This window comes from Rutidosis leptorrhynchoides, chromosome 7 (assembly GCF_046630445.1).
Source record: "Rutidosis leptorrhynchoides isolate AG116_Rl617_1_P2 chromosome 7, CSIRO_AGI_Rlap_v1, whole genome shotgun sequence".
NCBI classification, from domain to species: domain Eukaryota; kingdom Viridiplantae; phylum Streptophyta; class Magnoliopsida; order Asterales; family Asteraceae; genus Rutidosis; species Rutidosis leptorrhynchoides.
Window position 1 is genome coordinate 38,335,006 of NC_092339.1, and position 12,526 is coordinate 38,347,531.

A 12,526-nucleotide genomic window follows, 5' to 3' on the forward strand; every position below is an offset into this window, starting at 1 on the left:
AATTATTATCGAAACGAAACTATAGTATATTCGCATTTAATACGAAATTTTAAACAAAAACAATAATAGAGTTATGAATTGAGAGATATCAAAAAGTGTCACTGAATAATTGAACCATTAAACCAAGATGTCGCAAAACGTGTAAGGATCTGCGGCTAGTGGGTGATATTTACCTCAAAAAGATTCTAAATGTACCTAAATACAATGTTACAAATATAACAAGTATCAAAATGGTATTTAAATATGCATAAAAACTCAAATTCAAAGCTAATAATTATCGTAAAATTTAAAAGTTCATAATTTACCTTTTAAAAATAGTAAAACGACTTTTTCGACGTTAAACTATTTCGAATGGCAAGAACTCTATAGGAAGTCGTGCTCGTAGTGCCTTTATCTAGTCATCGTGCGAAAATGGATCCAATCTTTAACCAAAATTGTTTTATCACATGTGCCACATAATTCAACATAATTATGTTGCAAATATAATGTGTTCAAAAATATGTTTTGCGGCCATGAATTATTATCGAAATGAAACTATAGTCAAATATATTTGCATTCGATACGAAATTTTAAAGCAAAAACAATAATAGAGTTATGAATTAAGAGATATCAAAAAGTGCCACTAAATAATTGAACCATTAAACCAAGATGTCGCAAAACATGTAAAGATTTGCGGTTAATGGGGTGATATTAACCTCAAAAGATTCTCAATGTACCTAAATACATTGTTACATAGATAACAAATATCAAAATAGTATTTAAATATGTATAAAAATTCAAATACAAAGGTAATAATTATCGTAAAATCTGAAAGTTCAAAATTCACTTTTTAAAATTAGCAAAATGACTTTTTCGGCGTTAAAACTATTTCCAATGGCACGAACTCTTTAGGAAGTCTTGCTCGTAGTGCCTTTATCTAATCATCGTGCGAAAATGGATCCAATCTTCAACCTAAATTGTTTTATTACATGTGCCACATAATTCAGCATAATTATGTGGCAAACGTAATGTGTTCAAAAATGTGTTATGCGGTCATGAATTATTATCGAAACGAAACTATAGTCAATTATATTCGCATTCGATACGAAATTTTAAAACAAAAACAATAATAGAGTTATGAATTGAGGGATATCAAAAAGTGCCACTAAATAATTGAACCATTAAACCAAGATGTCGCAAAATGTGTAAGGATTTGTGACTAGTGGGGTGATATTAACCTTAAAAAGATTCTCAATGTAACTAAAAACAATGTTACCTAAATAACAAGTATCAAAATGGTATTTAAATATGCATAAAAATTCAAATGCAAAGGTAATAATTATCGTAAAATCTGAAAATTCGAACTTCACCTTTTAAAAATAGCAAAACGACTTTTTCGGCGTTAAACTCTTTTGAATGGCAGGAACTCTTAAGGAAGTCGTGCTCGTAGTGCCTTTATCTAGTCATCGTGCGAAAATGGATTCAATCTTCAACCAAAATTGTTTTATCACATGTGCCACATAATTCAACATAATTATGTTGCAAATGTAATGTGTTCAAAAATGTGTTATGCGGCCATGAATTATTATCGAAATGCAACTATAGTCAAACATATTCGCATTCAATACGGAATTTTAAAACAATAACAATAATAGAGTTATGAATTGAGAGATATAAAAAAGTGTTACTAAATAATTAAACCATTAAACCAAGATGTCGCAAAACGTGTAAGGATTTGCGGCTAGTAAGGTGATATTAACCTCAAAAGATTTTCAATGTACCTAAACACAATTTTACATAAATAACAAGTATCAAAATGGTATTTAAATATGCATAAAAACTCAAATGCAAAGGTAATAATTATCGTAAAATCTGAAAGTTCAATATTCACCTTTTAAAAATAGCAAAATGACTTTTTCGGCATTAAAACTATTTCGAATGATGGGAACTCTTTAAGAAGTCTTGCTCGTAGTGCCTTTATCTAGTCATCATGCGAAAATGAATCCAATGTTCAACCAAAATTATTTTATCACATGTGCCACATAATTCAGCATAATTATTTGGCAAACGTAATGTGTTCAAAAATGTGTTATGCGGCCCCGAGTTATTATCGAAATGACACTATAGTCGAATATATTTGCATTCAATACGAAATTTAAAAAAAAATAATAATAATAGAGTTATGAATTGAGAGATATTAAAAAGTCCCACTAAATAATTGAACCATTAAATCAAGATGTCGCAAAACGTGTAAGGATTGTGGTTAGTGGGGTGATATTAACCTCAAAAGATTCTTAATGTACCAAAATACAATGTTACATAAATAACAAGTATCAAAATGGTATTTAAATATGCATAAAAATTCAAATGCAAAGATAATAATTATCGTAAAATCTGAAAGTTCAAAATTCACCATTTAAAAATAGCAAATGATTTTTTCGGCATTAAAACTATTTCGAATGGCAGGAACTCTTTAGGATATCTTGTGAAAATGGATCCAATCTTCAACCGAAATTGTTTTATCACATGTGCCACATAATTTAGCATGACAAACGTAATGTGTTTAAAAATGTGTTCCACAGCCATGAATTATTATCGAAATGAAACTATAGTCAAATATATTCGCATTCAATACGAAATTTTAAAACAAAAACAATAATAAAGTTATGAATCGAGAGATATCAAAAAGTGTCACTGAATAATTGAACCATTAAACAAAGATGTCGCAAAATGTGTAAGAATTTGCGGCTAGTGGGGTGATATTAACCTCAAAAAGATTCTAAATGTACCTAAATACAATGTTACACAAATAACGAGTATCAAAATGGTATTTAAATATGCATAAAAACTCAAATACAAAGGTATTAATTATCGTAAAATCTGAAAGTTCAAAATTTACCTTTTAAAAATAGCAAAATGACTTCTTCGATGTTAAAACTATTTCAAATGGCAGGAACTCTTTAGGAAGTTGTGCTAGTATTGCATTTATCTAGTCATCGTGCGAAAATGGATCCAATCTTCAACCAAAATTGTTTTATCACATGTGCCACATAATTCAACATAATTATATTGTAAATGTAATGTGTTCAAAAAGTGTGTTATGCAGCCATGAATTATTATCAAAATGAAAGTATAGTCAAATATATTCGCATTCGATAAGGATTTTTTAAACAAAAACAATAATAGAGTTATGAATTTAGAGATATCAAAAGTGTCACTAAATAATTGAACCATTAAACCAAGATGTCGCAAAACGTGTAAGAATTTGCGGCTAGTGGGGTGATATTAACCTCAAAAGATTCTCAATGTACCTAAATACAATGTTACATAAATAACAAGTATCAAAATGGTATTTAAATATGCATAAAAGTTCAAATGCAAAGGTAATAATTATCGTAAAATCTAAAAGTTCAAAATTTACCTTTTAAAATTAGCAAAATGACTTTTTCGGCGTTAAAACTATTTCGAATGGTACGAACTCTTTATGAAGTCGTGCTCGTAGTGCCTTTATCTAGTCATCATGCGAAAATGGATCCAATCTTTAACCAAAATTGTTTTATCACATGTGCCACATAATTCAAAATAATTATGTTGCAAATGTAATGTGTTAAAAAATGTGTTATGCAGCCATGAATTATTACTGAAATGAAACTATAGTCAAATATATTTGCATACGATACGAAATTTTTAAACAAAAACCATATTAGAGTTATGAATTGAGACATATCAAAAAGTGCCATTAAATAATTGAACCATTCAACCAAGATGTCGCAAAACATGTAAGGATTTGTGGCTAGAGGGGTGATATTAACCTCAAAAGATTCTCAATGTACCTAAATACAATGTTACATAAATAACAAGTATCAAAATGGTATTTAAATATGCATAAAAACTCAAATGAAAGGTAATAATTATCGTAAAATCGGAAAGTTTAAAATTCACCTTTTACAAATAGCAAAATGACTTTTTCGGCGTTAAAACAATTTCGAATGGCAGGAACTCTTTAGGAAGTCTTATTCGTAGTGCCTTTATCTAGTCATCGTGCGAAAATGGATCCAATCTTCAACCAAAATTGTTTTATCACATGTGCCACATAATTCAGCATAATTATGTGGCAAACGTAACGTGTCCAAAAATGTGCTTTCGAATGGCAGGAACTCTTTAGGAAGTCTTGCTCGTAGTGCCTTTATCTAGTCATCGTGCGAAAATGGATGCAATCTTCAATTAAAATTGTTTTATCACATGTGCCACATAATTCAGCATAATTATGTGGCAACCGTAACGTGTCCAAAAAAGTGCTATGCAGCCATGAATTATTATCGAAACGAAACTATAGTAAAATATATTCGCATTTAATATGAAATTATAAACCAAAAAGAATAATAGAGTTATGAATTGAGGGATATTAAAAAGTGACACTAAATAATTGAACCATTAAACCAAGATGTACCAAAACGTATAAGGATTTGTGGCTAGTGGGTTGATATTAACCGCAAAAAGAATCTTAATGTACCTAAATACAATGTTACCTAAATAACAAGTATCAAAATGGTATTTAAATATGCATAAAAATTCAAATGCAAAGGTAATAATTATTGTAAAATCTGAAAATTCAAACTTCACCTTTTAAAAATAGCAAAACGACTTTTTCGGCGTTAAACTCTTTTGAATGGCAGGAACTCTTTAGGAAGTCGTGCTCGTAGTGCCTTTATCTAGTCATCATGCGAAAATGGATCCAATCTTCAACCAAAATTGTTTTATCACATGTGCCACATAATTCAACATAATTATGTTGGAAATGTAATGTGTTCAAAAATGTGTTATGCGGCCATGAATTATTATCGAAATGCAACAATAGTCAAATATATTCGCATTCGATACGGCATTTTAAAACAATAACAATAATAGAGTCATGAATTGAGAGATATAAAAAAGTGTTACTAAATAATTAAACCATTAAACCAAGATGTCGCAAAACGTGTAAGGATTTGCGGCTAGTAAGGTGATATTAACCTCAAAAGATTTTCAATGTACCTAAACACAATTTTACATAAATAACAAGTATCAAAATGATATTTAAATATGCATAAAACTGAAATGCAAAGGTAATAATTATCGTAAAATCTGAAAGTTCAATATTCACCTTTTAAAAGTAGCACAATGACTTTTTCGGCATTAAAACTATTTCGAATGATGGGAACTCTTTAAGAAGTCTTGCTTGTAGTGCCTTTATCTAGTTATCGTGCGAAAATGGATCCAATGTTCAACCAAAATTGTTTTATCACATGTGCCACATAATTCAGCATAATTATGTGGCTAACGTAATGTGTTCAAAAATGTGTTATGCGGCCCTGAGTTATTATCGAAATGACACTATAGTCGAATATATTCGCATTCGATACGAAATTTAAAAATAATAATAATAATAATAATAGAGTTATGAATTGAGAGATATTAAAAAGTCCCACTAAATAATTGAACCATTAAATCAAGATGTCGCAAAATGTGTAAGGATTGTGGTTAGTGGGGTGATATTAACCTCAAAAGATTCTTAATGTACCTAAATACAATGTTACATAAATAACAAGTATCAAAATGGTATTTAAATATGCATAAAAATTCAAATGCAAAGATAATAATTATCGTAAAATCGGAAAGTTCAAAATTCACCATTTAAAAATAGCAAATGACTTTTTTGGCATTAAAACTATTTCGAATGGCAGGAACTCTTTAGGATATCTTGTGAAAATGGATCCAATCTTCAACCAAAATTGTTTTATCACATGTGCCAGATAATTCAGCATGACAAACGTAATGTGTTTAAAAATGTGTTCCGCAGCCATGAATTATTATCGAAACTATAGTCAAATATATTCGCATTCAATACGAAATTTTAAAACAAAAACAATAATAAAGTTATGAATCGAGAGATATCAAAAAGTGTCACTGAATAATTGAACCATTAAACCAAGATGTCGCAAAACGTGTAAGAATTTGCGGCTAGTGGGGTGATATTAACCTAAAAAAGATTATAAATGTACCTAAATACAATGTTACACAAATAACAAGTATCAAAATGGTATTTAAATATGCATAAAAACTTAAATACAAAGGTATTAATTATCGTAAAATCTGAAAGTTCAAAATTTACCTTTTAAAAATAGCAAAATGACTTCTTCGATGTTAAAACTATTTCGAATGGCAGGAACTCTTTAGCAAGTTGTGCTAGTATTGCATTTATCTAGTCATCGTGCGAAAATGGATCCAATCTTCAACCAAAATTGTTTTATCACATGTGCCACATAATTCAACATAATTATATTGTAAATGTAATGTGTTCAAAAAGTGTGTTATGCAGCCATGAATTATTATCAAAATGAAAGTATAGTCAAATATATTCGCATTCGATAAGGATTTTTTAAACAAAAACAATAATAGAGTTATGAATTGAGAGATATCAAAAGTGTCACTAAATAATTGAACCATTAAACCAAGATGTCGCAAAACGTGTAAGAATTTGAGGCTAGTGGGGTGATATTAACCTCAAAAGATTCTCAATGTACCTAAATACAATGTTACATAAATAACAAGTATCAAAATGGTATTTAAATATGCATAAAAGTTCAAATGCAAAGGTAATAATTATCGTAAAATCTAAAAGTTCAAAATTTACCTTTTAAAATTAGCAAAATGACTTTTTCGGCGTTAAAACTATTTCGAATGGTAGGAACTCTTTAGGAAGTCGTGCTCGTAGTGCCTTTATCTAGTCATCGTGCGAAAATGGATCCAATCTTTAACCAAAATTGTTTTATCACATGTGCCACATAATTCAAAATAATTATGTTGCAAATGTAATGTGTTAAAAAATGTGTTATGCAGCCATGAATTATTACCTAAATGAAACTATAGTCAAATATATTAGCATACGATATGAAATTTTTAAACAAAAACCATATTAGAGTTATGAATTGAGACATATCAAAAAGTGCCATTAAATAATTGAACCATTCAACCAAGATGTCGCAAAACTTGTAAGGATTTGTGGCTAGTGGGGTGATATTAACCTCAAAAGATTCTCAATGTACCTAAATATAATGTTACATAAATAACAAGTATCAAAATGGTATTTAAATATGCATAAAAACTCAAATGAAAGGTAATAATTATCGTAAAATCTGAAAGTTTAAAATTCACCTTTTACAAATAGCAAAATGACTTTTTCGGCATTAAAACAATTTCGAATGGCAGGAACTCTTTAGGAAGTCTTATTCGTAGTGCCTTTATCTAGTCATCGTGCGAAAATGGATCCAATCTTCAACTAAAATTGTTTTATCACATGTGCCACATAATTCAGCATAATTATGTGGCAAACGTAACGTGTCCAAAAATGTGCTTTCCAATGGCAGGAACTCTTTAGGAAGTCTTACTCGTAGTGCCTTTATCTAGTCATCGTGCGAAAATGGATGCAATCTTCAATTAAAATTGTTTTGTCACATGTGCCACATAATTCAGCATAATTTTGTGGCAACCGTAACGTGTCCAAAAAAGTGCTATGCAGCCATGAATTATTATCGAAACGAAACTATAGTCAAATATATTCGCATTTAATATGAAATTTTAAAACAAAAAGAATAATAGAGTTATGAATTGAGGGATATTAAAAAGTGCCACTAAATAATTGAACCATTAAACCAAGATGTACCAAAACGTATAAGGATTTGTGGCTAGTGGCTTGATATTAACCGCAAAAAGAATCTTAATGTACCTAAATACAATGTTACATAAATAACAAGTATCAAAATGGTATCTAAATATGCATAGAAATTCAAATGCAAATGTAATAATTATCGTAAAATCTGAAAGTTCAAAATTCACCTTTTAAAAATTGCAAAACGACTTTTTCGGCATTGAAACTATTTCGAATGGCAGGAACTCTTTAGGAAGTCTTGCTCTTAGTGCCTTTATCTAAGCATCATGCGAAAATGGATCTATTCAACAAAACTGTTTTATCACATGTGCCACATAATTCACCATAATTATGTGGCATACGTAATGTGTTCAAAAATGTGTTATGCGGACATGAATTATTATCGAAATGAAACTATAGTCAAATATATTCGCATTCAATACGAGATTTTAAACAAAAACAATAATAGAGTTATGAATTGAGAGATATCAAAAAGTGCCACTAAATAATTGAACCATTAAACCAAGATATCGCAAAATGTGTAAGGATTTGCGGCTAGGGGGTGATATTAACCTCAAAAAGATTCTCATTGTACCTAAATACAATGTTACATAAATAAAAAGTATCAAAATAGTATTTAAATATGCATAAAAATTCAAATACAAAGGTAATAATTATCGTAAAATCTGAAAGTTCAAAATTCACTTTTTAAATATAGCAAAACAACTTTTTTGCCATTGAAACTGTTTCGAATGGAAGGAACTCTTTAGGAAGTCTTGCTCGTAGTTCCTTTCTCTAGTCATCGTGCGAAATAGGATCCAATCTTCAACCGAAATTGTTTTATCACATGTTCCACATAATTCAGCATAATTATGTGGCAAACGTAATGTGTTTAAAAATGTGTTTTGCGGCCCTGAATTATTATTGAAATGAAACTATAGTTAAATATATTCGCATTCGATACGAATTTTTAAAACAAAAATAATAATAGAGTTATAAATTGAGAGATATAAAAAAGGGCCACTAAATAATTGAACCATTAAACCAAGATGTCGCAAAACGTGTAAGGATTTGCGGCTAGTAGGGTGATATTAACCTCAAAAAGATTCTCAATGTACCTAAATACAATGTTACATAAATAACAAGTATCAAAACGGTATTTAAATGTGCATAAAAATTCAAATCCAAAGGTGATAATTATCGTAAAATCCGACAGTTAAAAATTCACCATTTAAAAATATCAAAACGACTTTTTCGGCTTTGAAACTATTTTTAATGGAAGGAACTCTTTAAGAAGTGTTGTTGTAATGCCTTTCTCTAGTCCATCTTGCGATAATGGATCCCATCTCCACCGATATTGTTTTATCACATGTGCCACATAATTCAGCATAATTATGTGGCAAACGTAATGTGTTTAAAAATGTGTTCCACGGTCTTGAATTATTATCGAAACGAAACTATAGTCAAATATTTTTGCATTCGATACGAAATTTAAAAACAAAAACTATAATAGAGTTATGACTTGAAAGATATCAAAAAGTGCCACTAAATAATTGAACAATTAAACCAAGATGTCGCAAAACGTGTAAGGATTTGTGGCTACTGGAGTGATATTAACCTCAAAAAGATTCTCAATGTACTTAAATACAATGTTACATAAATAATAAGTATCAAAATAGTATTTAAATATGCATAAAAACTCAAATGCAAAGGTAATAATTACCGTAAAATCTGAAAGTTTAAAATTCACCTTTTAAAAATAGTAAACCGACTTTTTCGGCCTTAAAACTATTTCAAATGGCAGGAACTCTTTAGGAAGTCTTCCTCATAGTGCCTTTATATAGTCATCGTGCGAAAATAGATCTAATTTTCAACCAAAATTGTTTTATAACATGTGCCACATAATTCAACATAATTATGTGACAAACGTAATGTGTTCAAAAATGTGTTCTACGATCATGAATTATTATCGAAATGAAAATATAGTCAAATATATTCGCATTCAGTACGAAATTTTAAAACAAAAACAATAATAGAGTTATGAATTGAGAGATATCAAAAAGTGCCACTAAATAATTAAATCATTAAATCAAGATGTCGCAAAACGTGTAAGGATTTGTGGCTAGTGGAGTGATATTAACCCCCAAAAAGATTCTCAATGTACCTAAATACAATGTTACATAAATAACAAGTATCAAAATGGTATTTAAATATGCATAAAAATGCAAATACGAAGGTTATAATTACCGTAAAATCTAAAAGTTCAAAATTTACTTTTAAAAAATAGCAAAACGACTTTTTCGACTTTAAAACTATTTTGAATGGAAGGAACTCTTTAGGAAGTCTTCCCCGTAGTGCCTTTCTCTAGTCATCGTGCGAAAATGGATCCAATCTTCAACCGAAATTATTTTATCACATGTGCCACATAATTCAGCAGAATTATGTGGCAAACGTAACGTGTTTAAAAATGTGTTCTGGGGCCATGAATTATTATCGAAACGAAACTATAGTCAAATATATTCGCATTCAATACAAAATTTTTTTAAACCAAAAACAATACTACAGTTATAAATTGAGAGCCAAAAGTGCCACAAAATAATTGAACCATTAAACCAAAATGTCGCAAAACGTGTAAGAATATTAACCTCAAAAAGATTCTCAATGTACCTAAATACAATGTTACATAAATAACAAGTATCAAAATGGTATTTAAATATGCATAAAAACTTAAATGCAAAGGTAATAATTATCATAAAATCTGAAAGTTCAAAATTCTCCTTTTAAAAGTAGTAAAACGACTTTTTCGGCCTTAAAACTATTCGAATGGCAGGTACTCTTTTGGAAGACTTGATCATAGTGCCTTTATCCAGTCATCGTGCGAAAATGGATCCAATCTTCAACCAAAATTGTTTTATCACATGCTCCACATAATTCAGCATAATTTTGTGGCAAACGTAATGTGTTCAAAAATGTGTAATGCGACCATGAATTATCATCGAAACGAAACGATAGTCAAATATATTTGCATTCAATACGAATTTTAAAACAAAAACAATAATAGAGTTATGAATTGAGAGATATCAAAAAGTGCCACTAAATAATTGAACCATTAAACCAAGATGTCGCAAAACGTGTAAGGATTTGTGGCTAGTGGGGTGATATTATCCTCAAAAATATTCGCAATATACCTAAATACAATGTTACATAAAAAAACAAGCATCAAAATGGTATTTAAATATGCATAAAAATTCAAATGCAAAGGTAAGAATTATCGTAAAATCTGAAAGTTCAAAATTCACATTTTAAAAATAGCAAAACGACTTTTTCGGCGTTTAAATTATTTTGAATGGCAGGAACTCTTTGGAAAATCTTGCTCGTAGTGCCTTTATCTATTCATCTTACGAAAATGGATCCAATCTTCAACCGAAATTGTTTTCTCACATGTGTCACATAATTCAGCATGATTATGTAGCAAACGTAATGTGTTCAAAAATGTGTTCTGCGACCGTGAATTATTATCGAAATGAAACTATAGTCAAATATTTTCGCATTTAATACGAAATTTTAAAACAAAAACAATAATAGAGTTATGAATTGAGAGATATCAAAAAGTGCCACTAAATAATTGAACCATTAAATCATGATGTCGTAAAACGTGTAAGGATATGTGGCTAGTGGGGTGATATTAACCTCAAAAAGATTCTCAATGTATCTAAATATAATGTTAAATAAATAACAAGTATCAAAATGTAATTTAAAAATTCATAAAAATTCAAATACAAAGGTTATAATTATCGTAAAATTTGAAAGTTCAAAATTCACTTTTTAAAAATAGAAAATCTACTTTTTCGGCATTGAAACTATTTCGAATGGAAGGAACTCTTTAGGAATTCTTGCCCGTAGTGTCTTTCTCTGGTCATTGTGCGAAAATGGATCTAATCTTCAACCGAAATTGTTTTATCACATGTGCCTCCTAATTCAGCATAATTATGTGGCAAAACATAATGTGTTTAAAAATATGTTACTCGGCCATGAATTATTATCAAAACGAAACTATAGTCAAATTTATTCGCATTCGATACGAAATTTTAAAACAAAAACAATAATAGAGTTATGAATTGAGGGATATCAAAAAGTGCCATTAAATAATTGAACCATTAATCCAAGATGTCGTAAAACGTGTAAGGATTTGTGACTAGTGGGGTGATATTGACCTCAAAAAGATTCTCAATGTACCTAAATATAATGTTACATAAATAACCAGTATCAAAATGGTATATAAATATGCAAAAAAAAAAAAATTTAAAATACAAAGGTAATAATTATCATAAAATCTGAAAAAGTTCAAAATTCACCATTTAAAAATAGCAAAATGACTTATTCGGCGTTAAAACTATTTCGAATGGCAGAAACTCTTTAAGAAATCTTTCTCGTAGTGCCTTTCTCTAGTCATCTTCAGAAAATGGATCCAATCTTCAACCGAAATTGTTTTATCACATGTGCCACATAATTCAGCATAATTATGTGGCAAAAGTAATGTATTTAAAAATGTGTTCTGCAGCCATGAATTATTATCGAAACGAAACTATAGTCAAATATATTCGCATTCGATATGAAATTTTTAAACAAAAACAATAATAGAGTTATGAATTGAGAAATATCTAAAATTGCCACTAAATAATTGAACCATTAAACCAAGATGTCGCAAAAGGTGTAAGGATTTGCGGCTAGTGGGGTGATAGTAACTTTAAAAAGATTCTCAATGTACCTAAATACAATGTGACATAAATAACAAGTATGAAAATGGTATTTAAATATGTATAAAAACTCAAATGCAAATGTAATAATTATCGTAAAATC